The following is a 13332-nucleotide window of genomic DNA, read 5'->3' as shown; positions in this document are numbered from 1 at the left end:
TTGGCAGATCTGCTGTGAGCTGCATTTGGCTGTTGCAAGGGAAATACATGCCAAATATTCTTCATGAACTGTTGGAGAGTATAGCCTATATCAATTGGTATGTGGCCATAAACCAAAATTGCCTTCCATGTTATGTGATGATCATCTGGCCCTAGAGGGGAAAACTATTAGTTCCACTTTCTCCATCCACCTAAATGTGCTTTATGCTAGCATGAGAGCCTTTATCAAAGCTGAAGCATCAGAAAAGATAAAGAAAGCATTAAAGCGTCATGTAAGAGTGCCTAGGAGAGAATTCTGTTCTGGTGACCATTTATCATAAGAGATAGGTGGGGGAATGGAGTGGTCTGGGAAAAGTTATAAGGTGTGAATTGAAGACTCTATTACAAGATAGGAATCGAACTATAAAAGCATATTCTTTACATGTAATTGGGATGTACTGAATTTTCAAATACTGAGAATGTTGAAGAAGGTGATTATGATGAAGCAAGTCATACATCACATATCTGACTATTTTAAGACTTGATGGGCCGAATGGCCTGCTTCCACACCATGGAGATTCTGATTTTATGAAATATCTACCACCCTTTGCATGTAGAAGTGCTTCCCAACATTCTGGCCCTAACTCTAGTTCTAATTCAGTCTGGCCCCAATTCTGCCTACTAGTTCTAGAATCCTCAACCAGTGGAAATTGTTTATTTTTATCTATCCTGTCTTTTCCTGTCAATATAGAGTCATGGATATGTACAGCATGGAAACAGGCCCTTCAGTTCAACTTGTCCATGCCAACTAGACATCCCAACCCAATCTAGTCCCACCTGCCAGCACCCAGCCCATATCCCTCCAAACCCTTCCTACTTCATATACTCATCCAGATGCCTTTTAAATGTTGCAATTGTACTTGTCTCCTTAATTTGGCAGCCCATTCCACACATGACCCACCCTCTGCTTGAAAAGGTTGCCCCTTAGATCTCTTTTATATCTTTCCCCTCTCACCCTAACCCTATGTCCTCTAGTTCTGGACTCCCCCACCCCAGAGAAAAGACCTTGTCTATTTATCCTATCCACACACCTCATGATTTTATAAACCTCTATAAAGGTCACCCCTCAGCCTCCGATGCTCCAGGGAAAACAGCCCTAGCCTATTCAACCTCTCCCTATAGCTCGAATCCCCCGACCCAGGCAACATCCTTGTAAATCTTTTCTGAACCCTTTCAAGTTTCACAACATCCTTCCGATAGGAAGGAGACCAGAATTGCATGCAATATTCCAACAGTGGCCTAACCAATGTTCTGTACAGCAGCAACGTGCACTCCCAACTCCTGTACTCAATACTCTGACCAATAAAGGAAAGTATACCAAACGCCTTCTTCACCATCCTATCTACCTGCAACTCTACTTTCAAGGAGCTATGAACCTGCACTCCAAGGTCTCTTTGTTCAGCAACACTCCCTAGGACCTTACCATTAAGTGTATAAGTCCTGCTAAGGTTTCCTTTCCCAAAATGCAATACCTCACATTTATGTAAATTAACTTCCATCTGCCACTCCTCAGCCCACTGGACCTTCTGATCAAGATCCCGTTGTAATTCGAGGTAACCTTCTTCGCTGTCCACTACACCTCCAATTTTGGTGTCATCTGCAAACTTAATAACGATACCTCTTAAGCTCACATCCAAATCATTGGTATAAATGAAAAAAGTAGTGGACCCAACACCAATCGTTGTGGCACTCCACTGGTCACAGGCCTCCAATCTGAAAAACAACCCTCCACCACCACCCTCTGTCTTCTATCTTTGAGCCAGCACTGTATCCAAATGGCGAGTCCTCCCTGTGTTCCATGAGATCTAACCTTGCCAGTCAGTGTCCCATGGGGATCCTTGTCGATGCCTTACTGAAGTCCGTTTGGATCACATCCACTACTGTGCCCTCATCAATCCTCTTTGTTACTTCTTCAAAAAACTCAATCAAGTTTGTGAGACATGGTTTCACAAAGCCATGTTGACTATCCCTAATCAGTCCTTGCCTTTCCAAATACATGTACATCCTATCCCTCAGGAGTCCTTCCAACAACTTGTCCACCACCGACATCAGGCTCACTGGTCTATAGTTCCCTGGCTTGTCCTTACCACCCTTCTTAAACAGTGGCACCACGTTAGCCAACCTTCAGTCTTCCAGCACCTCACCTGTAACAATTGATGATACAAATATCTGAGCAAGAGGCCCAGCAATCACTTCCCTCGCTTCCCATAGAGTTCTAGGGTACACCTGATCAGGTCCTGGGGATCTATCCACTTTTATGCATTTCAAGACATCCAGCACTTCCTCCTCTGTGATATGGACATTTTTCAAGATGTCACCAATTATTTCCCTCCATTCTATATCTTCCCTGTCCTTTTCCACAGTAAATACTGATGCAAAATACTCGTTTAGTATCTGCCCCATCTCCTGCAGGTCCACACAAAGGCCACCTTGCTGATCTTTGAGGGGCCCTATTCTCTCCCTAGTTACCTTTTTGTCCTTAATGTATTTGTAAAAACCCTTTGGATTCTCCTTAACTCTATTTGCCAAAGCTATCTCATGTCCACTTTTTGCCCTCCTGATTTCCCTCTTAAGTATACTCCTACTGCCTTTATACTCTTCTAAGGATTTACTCGATCTATCCTGTCTATACCTGATGTATGCTTCCTTCTTCTTCTTAACCAATCCCTCAATTTCTTTAGTCATCCAGCATTCCCTATACCTACCAGCCTTCCCTTTCACCCTGACAGGAATATACTTTCTCTGGATTCTCGTTATCTCACTTCTGAAGGCTTCCCTTTTTCCAGCCATCCCTTTACCTGTGAACATCTGCCCCCAATCACCTTTTGAAAGTTCTTGCCTGATACTGTCAAAATTGGCCTTCCTCCAAGTTAGAACTTCAACTTTTAGATGTGATCTATTCTTTTTCATCACTATTTAAAAACTAATAGAATTATGGTTGCTGGCCCCAAAGTGCTCCCCCACTGAAACCTCAGTCACCTGCCCTGCCTTATTTCCCAAGAGTCTAGTTTTGCAATTTCTCCAATAGGTACATCCACATAATTGAATCAGAAAATTTTCTTGGATGCACTTAACAAATTCCTCTTCATCTAAACCCTTAACACTATGGCAGTCCCCAGTCTATATTTGGAAAGTTAAAATCCTCTACCATAACCACCCTATTGTTCTTACAGATAACTGAGATCTCCTTACAAATTTGTTTCTCAACTTCCCTCTGACTATTAGGGGGTCTGTAATACAATCCCAATAAGGTGATCATCCCTTTCTTATTTCTCAGTTCCACCCAAATAACCTCCCTGTTTGCATTTCTGAAAATATTCTCCCTAAGTATCTCTGTAATGCTATCCCTTATCAGAAACACCACTCCCCCTCCTCTCTTGCCTCCCTTTCTATCCTTCCTATAGCATTTGTATCCTGGAACATTACGTTGCCAGTCCTGTCCATCCCTGAGCCATGTTTCTGTAATTGCTATGATATCCCAGTCCTATGTTCCTAACCATGCCCTGATTTCATCTGCCTTCCCTGTCAGGCCTCTTGCATTGAAATAAATTCAGTTTAATTTATCAGTCCTACCAGTTCTCTGCTTTGTCCCTGCCTGCCCTGACTGTTTGACTCGTCTTTGTTCTCAACTGTACCAGACTGAGATTGATCTCTTTCCTCACTATCTCCCTGGGTCCCAACCCCGCACCTTACTGGTTTAAATTCTCCCACGCAGCTCTAGCAAATCTTCCTGCCAATATATTAGTCCCCTTCTAGTTCATGTGCAAACCATCCTTCTTGTACAGGTCACTTCTACCCCAAAACAGCTTACAATGATCCAAAAATGTGAATCCCTCTCCTGTACACCAGCTCCCCAGCCATGCATTCATCTGCTCTATCCTCCTATTCCTGCCCTCACTAGTTTGTACCACTGGAGTAATCCAGATATTACGACTCTCAAGGTCCTCTTTTTAATTTCCTGCCTAACTCTCTGTAATCGCCCTTCAGAATATCAACCTTTTCCCTTTCTATGTCATTGATTCCAATGTGTAAAATGACCTCCTGCTGGCCCCTCTCCCCCTTGAGAACATTCTGCACCCACTTTGAGACATCCTTGATCCTGGGACCAGGGAAGCATCACACCATTCTGAGTGTTTTGCTGCTGGCCACAGAAACGTCAGTCTGTACCTCAGACTAGAGAGTCCCCTAACACAATCAATAACTTGGAACCTGACATACCTCTCATTACATTAGAGCCAGTCTCAATACCAGAAACTTGGCTGTTCCTGCTACATTCCCCTGAGAAACCATCACTCTCTACATTTTCCAAAACAGCATACTTGTTGGAAATGGGGATAGCCACAGAAGACTCCTGCACTACCTGTCTACCTCTCTTACCTTTCCTTGAGTTAACCCATCTATGTGACTGTATCTGAGACTTTCCCCCCTTCCAATAATTGCCATCCATCACATTCCCTTGCTCTTATAAATTCCTCAATGCCTCCTACTGCCTCTCCAACTGATCCATTTGATCTGATAGGATTCACAACCAATGGCAATTATTGTAGATATAATTCTCAGTAACCCATAACCTCTCCCTAAACTTCCACATCCGACAAGAAGAGCATATCACTCTACTAAGGGCCATATTTGCATCTTTCAATCTACAGACCCAGAAAATAGCACTGTGTTATTCCTCTACAAAACACTGCTCCAGATTAAATTAATACTTAAATTAATAATATTTTAAGTTTAATCAAGAGACATAGCTCAATAAAGCAAATAATCAAGAATGAACCCACTCTACTCACTACTGCAGACTTATTTTGAGGCCACGCTTAGAATCCACTTATCTGCTTCTGTGCTGTGACCGCTCCCAGACAGGTTTCTCCAAGATCAGTTGTGAAGTTCACTTTTTAAAAAATTTTCCCAGACGCACTTCGATGTCCAGCGATACATGAATTCAACAGCAAAGGCAGTAACTGCTAACTTTGTCTTTCTCTCTCTCTCTCTCTCTCTCTCTCCTGCACTGACCTCACCATGTGCTTCCTTTGTCAGTTCTTCTCCTTTTTAAAAGTGCTGTTGTTTTGACTTTTTTTTATTCCAAGTTCCAAAACAATGCAACAGCATATAAACAGTAATTGCTGCTCCTGGAATTTGAGGAAATCACCTCCACCATCTAAAATACCCCCAAAAAGAGCAGATGTTCCAGCCAAAGATTGTTCCCATCCTCCATTTTGGATTACCCATAATCAGATCAGACTTTTTTAAAAATGAGGGCTTCCATCTCAAATACCAAACTGGGCAATGAATTCTAGATTCCCACCACCCTCCAGGTGAGAAAATATTTCCTCTTGCCCCCTCTGATCCTTCTACCTGTCACCTTAAATTTCTACCCCTAATAATTGACCTCTCTGCTATGGGAATCAGATCTTCCCCGTTCACTCTATCCAAGGTCATCATTATATGGTACACTTCAATTAAGTCACACCTCTCAATCTCCTCTTTCTCTGCTGTTAGGCCACTGGAAGATGATTTACACCTTCTGGTGGCGAGCAGAAGCATTTAAAAGGTGCTTTCTGGATTAGTTGTTTGCTTAGTCAATGGCTTAAATTCAGCATAAAACATTTAAACTGTTAGAGATAAGGAAACTGTGGTGCAGCCTATAAACTGAGTTCAGCCTACAAACTTAAAAGCCAAAAATATTGAAAACACACAACAGGGCTGGCAGCATCAACAGAGAGAAACTGAGTTAACTTTTCAAGCTTGTGAACCACATCAGAACTTGGAAAGTTTCCAAATGTAACAGACTTTTTGCAAGTGAGGGTTAGAAAAAGGTCTACAATAGAGTGGAAGACAAGGGAGACTAAATGTCAAAAGGCCAAAGGAAGTTGTAATGGAATAAATAAATACAACACAAAAGATGTCTGGAGGAGGTGTGAATAAAGTCATATGAGTTTATTCTGTGTCTTCTGATTTTATTTTAGATTTCCAACTTCCGAGTTTTTACATTAGAGTTCAGCCTGTAGATTTGGCATCAATGTAGTTGCAACCATTGGATGTCAAAGAGCTTGGCTGTCTCACTTGATCCTTGGACTCTCAGATTTCATTAATCATCTGAAATTTTAAGAATCTCTACAGAAATCATTGAGAGCAAGCAGCCAAGCAAATCAACATAGTATAGTGCTTAGGCACAGAAGGAAACAGAAGCTTGCTCACTCCTCCTGGCACTAAATTAAAACTAATGGTTACATGGTAGCCTGTTTTTCAATCTTGCTCAGACAACAACCTGAATGCAGGATAATTCTGGTGTCAGCATCCAAGCTAACTGATCTACAAAGTGTATTTTAGATGGTGCAGTGGCTTTTGGTACACAGTCTACATCCCTGCCCCATCAAATTTTGCTTGATCCTCTTCAACTTTTGTTTGGCATGTTAGTTTACAGTGAATCCTAATTTCTCAATGCTACTTTTATTCTAAACAGGATGCCTTTGAGTCTGATCTGTCAATGACAAGTATAATTTCTCTGCGAATCAGTGATTATGGTATCCACACCTCTTTTAAAAAACGATTTGCTCATTCTTGCTCAGTGCTGACTGAAATATCCATGTCTAACTGAACCTCACCCAAGTCCTATGCACATGGGGGTGGGTGAAAAAAGTGCTCAACAACTGTACCCTGCACTGCATTGACTGATTACGATTATCAAAGGAGGACAATGCAATTCAGATTTGTCACCATACATGTTATTAGCAACCTTCAAATAATAACAGCAAACGTATTATTTGGAAACAAAACACATCATTTAAATGATTTGAATTCAATATGAGACAGCCCTGTAAAATGTCATTTGATACTGAGTAAATTACATCCTGGGTTCACAGTCTCAACAGAGTGAATTTAAAACTAATCCACATCATCCTCTTGATTTATTACACAAACCAGATCATGGGATCAGGCACAAAGATTTTGTCAATCATAAAATAAAAGATCAAACAACTGACAGTTGGCACTGCTTAGAGCTCATTACAGAAGCTTCCAGTAATCTGTTTGGTGCCCCAGGGAAGCCAAGTAACCTTTGGCCTATGTCCAAAATTTAATGATGTCAGAACATTAAATAAAGTACATGCCTAAACAACATGATTCTAATTGTGCATGTACAAAAAAGGCCAAATTATTCATGCATAGAATGGATTCGTTTGCATATCCCAGGATCAAAAATGTAACAGTCACAAGCTGTAAATTTCCTATTTGATTATTAAGATTACTGAAATCATAGTTTGATCAAAAGAGATTGTTCACCAAAAGGGGATTAGAACTTCTTGTCAATCAAAAGCCATGGTCATTCAAAATTTATAAAGCACCAGGGACTCCTGGATGCATCTGTAATTCTCCCTGCCCTGCCACCTGTCCACCCCATACCCAACCCTCCCTCCTCCTCAGGAACCCAAAAACATGCGTGGAAAATAATACACAGAAATGGGCCAATCAGGCCAACTGATTTATGTCAATGTTATATAAAAACCTTTTCCCATCTAGCTTTACTTGACCTTATCAGCATAATATCTAATATCCTTAAATACATTATTATTTGCTTCAACTACTCCATATGGAAGCTAATTTCACTCTTGAGATAAAGTTGATAAGAGCTGTCAATATTAGGCAGATGCATCATTTCAAAGAAACACTGAACAAAACTTTCACATGGAGAAGGGAAAAACTTACATTTTAAGTACTGGATTGTTTGTTCCTAGTTTTCCTGAGATACATGTCTTGTCCTTGAATGTAATTGTAGACAGATGTACTTGCAGGTCAGGGAGGGTTTGTGGGGTAGCTTCATTTCAGAATATAAATCTCATGTCCTATTTTGAATAGGTGATAGTCAAGTATGTAGCTTGTTCCTCCATTTAGATCTGTAGAACATTTGACAGAGGCTTAATAAATCTGGTGAAGGACCAGCATTCCAAAAAGGGGAAGTTATGATGGTAACAAAGTTGGCTAATTGTACATTAATGGAACAAAGCCAGTTTCTGTCCTACAGTTTACTCAGTTAAAGAATGCTCTGTCACTGAGTATACTTCTGGATGGATTAACTGTCAAAAGGATTGTTTTTGGTTGCCTGGGAAAGTGCATATGGATGAACATGAACAAAAAGTCAAAAAACTAATTTTAAAGTACAGACAGCATTAGCCCCATAATCTTGACTATATAATTGTAGGCTTCAACAGCTATAAACACCACATCAAATACCTTCACTAGCACTAGGGAGCATAGCCTCAAAATAAGGGGGACCAGATTAGGACTGAGTTGAGGAGGAAATTCTTCACCCAAAAGGTTGTGAATCTGTTGAATTCGCTGCCCAGTGAAATAGTTGAGGATACCTCACTGAATATTTTTAAGGCAAAAATAGATATATTTTTGAATGGTAAAGGAATTAAGGGTTATGGTGCGTGGGTGGGTAAGTAGAGCTGAATCCATGAGAAGACCAGCCATGATGTTATTGAATGGCAGAGCAGGTTCAATGGGCCAGATGACCTACTCTTGCTCTTATGTTCTTATGTTCAGTACCATTGTTTCTTCAGCATTTATGTACATTATGAACAAAAGATTCTAACACTGAATTCCTGACTTGTGGTAATTTATCAGGTACTTGAAAGAAATGAGAATAGGAAGAGATGTACAAATGGTCCAGAATAAAACAAACTGCAAAACTGCATGAAATACATGTGGTTGGATCCATATCCTCAATGTAGAACCAGTGAGCTACAGTGTGAACTCATGGAATGAAAGACACACACGAGCATTTCTGGTTTCAAGGTATTATAACAGTCTAATAGCAGTATCCTGTCCCAAGCCAATATGCTCAGCGTCGAGGTGTTAATGACTCAAAACCAGCTCCGCTGGGTAGGACATGTCATTTTTGTACCTAACACCAGATTCTTTAAGCAGCAGTTCCCCTTGGATTTGCAGAAAGAAAGTGGAAATGCTTTAGGGATGTTCGTGAAGGAGAGATGTCTTTGAAGAAATAAAAAATCTTCACCAATTCAAAGATCATGGGAGTCTCTGACTTGTGACTGACCAAAATGGAGAAGATTTACTTTGAGAAGGCACCAAATACATTGAGAGACATTGTAAGGACACACACAGGTGAAGTTGAGACATTCGTTAAAGCTCACAAACTAATTTACCCTCCCCTCCAAGCACCACCTACCTCATATATGGCACAATATTCAGATTCCACATTGGACTGATCAACCAATTCAGAATCTATCAAACTGGAGTGGAAGCAAGTCATCCTTGACTCTGTGTAACTCCCCAAGAAGAGAAGGAAAACCAATGTGGTGCCACTCTTACAAAGTGTTTGAGCTCAGCTGGTTCTGCTCAAACATCCCTGATATTTACTTGTGACTTTCCAGAATGTTCAATTTCATTGCGCCTTTCCAATAACATGGGATCTTATAATCTGTACAGAGTATACAAACAACACGTGCCCATCTCTGGCTCAAGTAAACTCTGAGGAACAGCTATTTTCTTTTTATGGGATGTGGGCCTTCTAGCTTGGTCAATATTTGATACCATTTCCTAATTGTCTTTGAAGTCAGTGATTAGCAGCACTCTTAAACAAGTGCAGTTCAGTTGGTATGGGTATGTTGTTACGAAAGGACTCAGCAACAGTGAAAGAATGATGATACGATTCCAAGTTAGGATGGTGCATGACCTTGAGGGGAACTCAGAGGTGACAGTATTCCTATTCATCATGCTGTCCTTGTCCATCTTGCTGGTGGGAATCATGGATCTGGACGGCTTTTGCCTGAAACATCGATTTTCCTGCTCCTCGGATGCTGCCTGACCTGTTGTGCTTTTCCAGCACCACTCTAATCTAGACTCTGATTTCCAGCATCTGCAGTCCTCACTTTTGCCCATCATGGATCTGGAACCATGCACTGCATCTTGTATATCACACACACTACTCTACATTGGTGGTGGAATAGTTGAATGTTGTATATAGCGGATAGAATGCTGATCAAATGAACTGCTTTTTCCTGAACGGTGTTCAGCTTCTCAAGTGTTGCTGTAGTCACACTCATTCAGGCAATTGGGAGTATTCCAAAACACCTGCTTGTGTCTTATAAATGCTGGATATATAAACATATGAAACAATAGCAGGCCATTCTGTCCTACAGGCTTGCTCCTCTATTCAATAAGATCATGGTTGATCTGCATTCTCGCCCTAAATCCACACTATTACCTATCCTGATAACTTTTCAATGCCATGGATAGGCTTTGTGGAGTCAGCTGACTCACTGCAGAATTCCTAGTTCTGTCAGACTCTTGTAGCCACAGCCCATATAAGGCTAGTCAAGTTAAGTTTCAGGTGGTAACCCCAAGGAGGTTGATAGTGACGCATTCAGCAATGTTAACGTCAATGACTGTGCCAAAGACATTTGCTCTTGTTGGAGATGGTCACTGCGTGCTTACTTGTATAACTTGAATATTACTTGCCACTCAATAGCCCAAACCTGAATGTTGCTGTATACGGACACAAACTAAACCTGAGGAGTCATAAATGGTGCTGAACATTGTACAATCATCACGAACATTATCACTTTTGATTTCATGATGGAAGGAAAATCATTGACAAAACCAGTGAAAATGGTTGGACCTAGGATGTTATCCTGTAGAACTCCTTCACTGATGTTCTGGGACTGAGATGATAGGCTTTGCAGGACGAATGAAGAAACTAGCATTTCATGATTTACGTTGTATAGTTATAATCACACAAGGTAACAGCAGCCAATGCAAATCTCAGGACTGTAATATTATATGACTTGGCTTAGCTTCATTTGACCTTGGGACTGCGAACAATCATGATAATGAAGACAATACACTAAGGTTTTAGAGTTACAGCTGCAAAGCTGAGAGGCCCCTGTCTAACCTCAAAGCCAAGTAAGAAAACACATGTACTCTCAACTTAATAGCTACCCTTTATTAATGACTAAGGTGGCAAAAAGGAAAACAAAAGACCACAGTTGCACTCTTTGTATTTTTGAAGAAAAATTATGTGAAGTAATTTTTTGACCAAATATAACCTATGATTTAGAGTTACCTTTGTAAAGTTTGTAACTATATGATCCTTTAGATTTTCATCATTCAGACTTCACTGAATCATATTTCATTATTTCACACTTTTAATATAATGTATTTGTGTTAATATTTTCTGATCTTCTGTGTTAGTTTTTATATAACTTTGAAGTCATAAGCAACATTTTATAATATATCCAGTCCTGTAAATTGTGAAGGTTAATATAAACTGTTTCCAAGCATTCAAATACAGTAGAAATAGCTAACACATGGCTCCAAGGAAAAGCAAATAGTCAGTGACAAGTGGATGCCTGATTTGATGGGAACTAAGTAAAGAAAATTTTAAACTATCCTCTTAGTGGAATGTTTTAAGATGATAATAGTGAAACTTAATGAATAGGATGAACCCAGGATAATTGACAGCTTAAGGAACCAGTCAGAAGATAGCGAGAGATGACATCAATCAATGTTCATTGCCCTTAAGAGTCATTCAGAGATTGATTATGCATCCCATAAACTAATTAGCATAAAGCCTCACCTAACCTTGGCCAAACAGAATATAATGATGTAATTGATCATGCTGTGTGTTGTGACTTGGAAAAAGTTAATGAGCAAATTTTCAGTGACCACAGCATGCAAGAAGTTTGAAAGTGAAGGTATCTACTGTGCAATTGGAAGTGGAAGGTGCTGGGGAGTGACCGGGTGTCAACCTGCACACTAAGCTAAACTGAAAGGCATTATATGCCCATAAAGTTACTGCCTTGTCTTAATGGCATTACTCGCCACCAAAGTAAATTTCCCGAGTTACTGTATTAGATTCTCAAATTAACAAATTAATATTAGGATTTGTGCTTAAATTACAAGATCTAAAATTTACAGCATCCAACAACAAAAATCATTTTCTTCATGCAAGTGAGACTCCAACTAATAGAGTTTTCAACTTCCCCCTTCCATATTCCAATTAGTTTCAGTTTTACTATTTTTGACATCAAAAGCAGTCATTATCGTCCCATTTCTTGAGTTCAGCTTTTTAGTTCATTTTTAGAACAAGGGCAGGAGCTGGGCTGTGAACCCAAACTAAGTGTCACTGAGCTGGTTATTGCTAAACAAGTGCTGCTCGATAACACTGCTACTGACATCTTCTATCATTTTTGCTGGCAAGGCAATAACTGGGTGAAATGGTTTGTCCTGTGTTTTATGGACAGGCCACGCCCAGGCAATTTTTCACAATGCCAAATAGATGCTATTGTTGAATCTGTACTAGAAAATTTGACTAGGGGTGGAGCTGGTTCTGGAGCTCAAGTACTTGAGGATCTGAAATCTGAATACAGTCTGAAGTAATTAGTTGTAGTCAGAAACAACCATTTCATACATGCTCTTACTAACATAGGCAGTAATAAAATGGCTTCTTAATGCAAAAAACGTAACAAAATGGCTTCTACGCTGCAAATTGACAATTCTGCTTAAAAACGGCATAAAATGGCTTTTATCCCTGCTAAAAGTTGCAATCCTGAACTAACCATAGTGTGCCTCAACAAAGATTAGCAGACAATGCTTCCCTTACAGCATAGAAATAACTAGACTCGATAACACATTACTAGCCATCCTAACTGACCTTGCAAGTGCAGGTGTAAAGAATAGTTTTGCGAGATAGGTGTGTTTGGATGTGGGAAGTAAGGTTGGTTCCCAGGAAATACTACTGGACTAAGCTGCTGTCAGTGAAGCCATTTTATTCAATTTGATTGGTAACTGTTTGAATTTGCTTTGCAATTATGTCTGTGCCTCTTTTCAAAAAGGTATAAAAAATGTCTTTGTCTTAACCCATCCGCGCAGTTTCTCTGGGGGACACAGAAATGTTTAACCCCTGTGTTGCTGGACAACCTGTGCCTGGCTGTAAATAAAGTGTGAAATCTTACAGAACCAGACTGAATTGCTAGTGTTTATTGACTGATCGCAAAACCGACAGACCCCTCCCGTGGGTTGAGATCTTCACATTCAGTACTTTTACTAGAATAGCCTTTGCAGGATACAGAGTCTCCAGCTTTTTTTTATCATATGGCATGAATAAAATTGGTAAAACTATGGCGAGGGCCTCAGGAGGAGAAAAAGATGAAACATTCACTCAGCAGAATGTATCATTGTCAAATATAGTCTAGATGTCATCAGACATCATGGGTTCTGGAGTCGTTGAGGACTTCCAAAGCAACTCCCTCCTGACTCTATCACTGTGCTG

At 40.2% G+C, this 13332-nt stretch overlaps 1 protein-coding gene across 7 annotated transcripts in view; it reads right to left on the bottom strand.

Annotated features, from left to right (window-relative positions):
* The window catches only part of smpd3 (sphingomyelin phosphodiesterase 3), a 310905-nt gene that overhangs the window by 224279 nt on the left and 73294 nt on the right, over positions 1–13332 (bottom strand). Inside the window, exon 1 of one of the 7 annotated variants that reach the window (XM_072547763.1) lies at positions 7743–7760. The exons of the other annotated variants lie outside the window; for them this stretch is intronic. The gene's annotated coding sequence lies outside the window, so the exon portion shown is untranslated. Of the gene's footprint in view, positions 1–7742; positions 7761–13332 lie in introns of those variants that run through there. 7 annotated transcript variants of the gene reach the window in all.

The sequence above is a fragment of the Chiloscyllium punctatum genome, chromosome 26 (assembly GCF_047496795.1).
Source record: "Chiloscyllium punctatum isolate Juve2018m chromosome 26, sChiPun1.3, whole genome shotgun sequence".
Lineage (NCBI taxonomy): Eukaryota > Metazoa > Chordata > Chondrichthyes > Orectolobiformes > Hemiscylliidae > Chiloscyllium > Chiloscyllium punctatum.
This window is presented reverse-complemented; position numbering and strand designations above follow the sequence as displayed.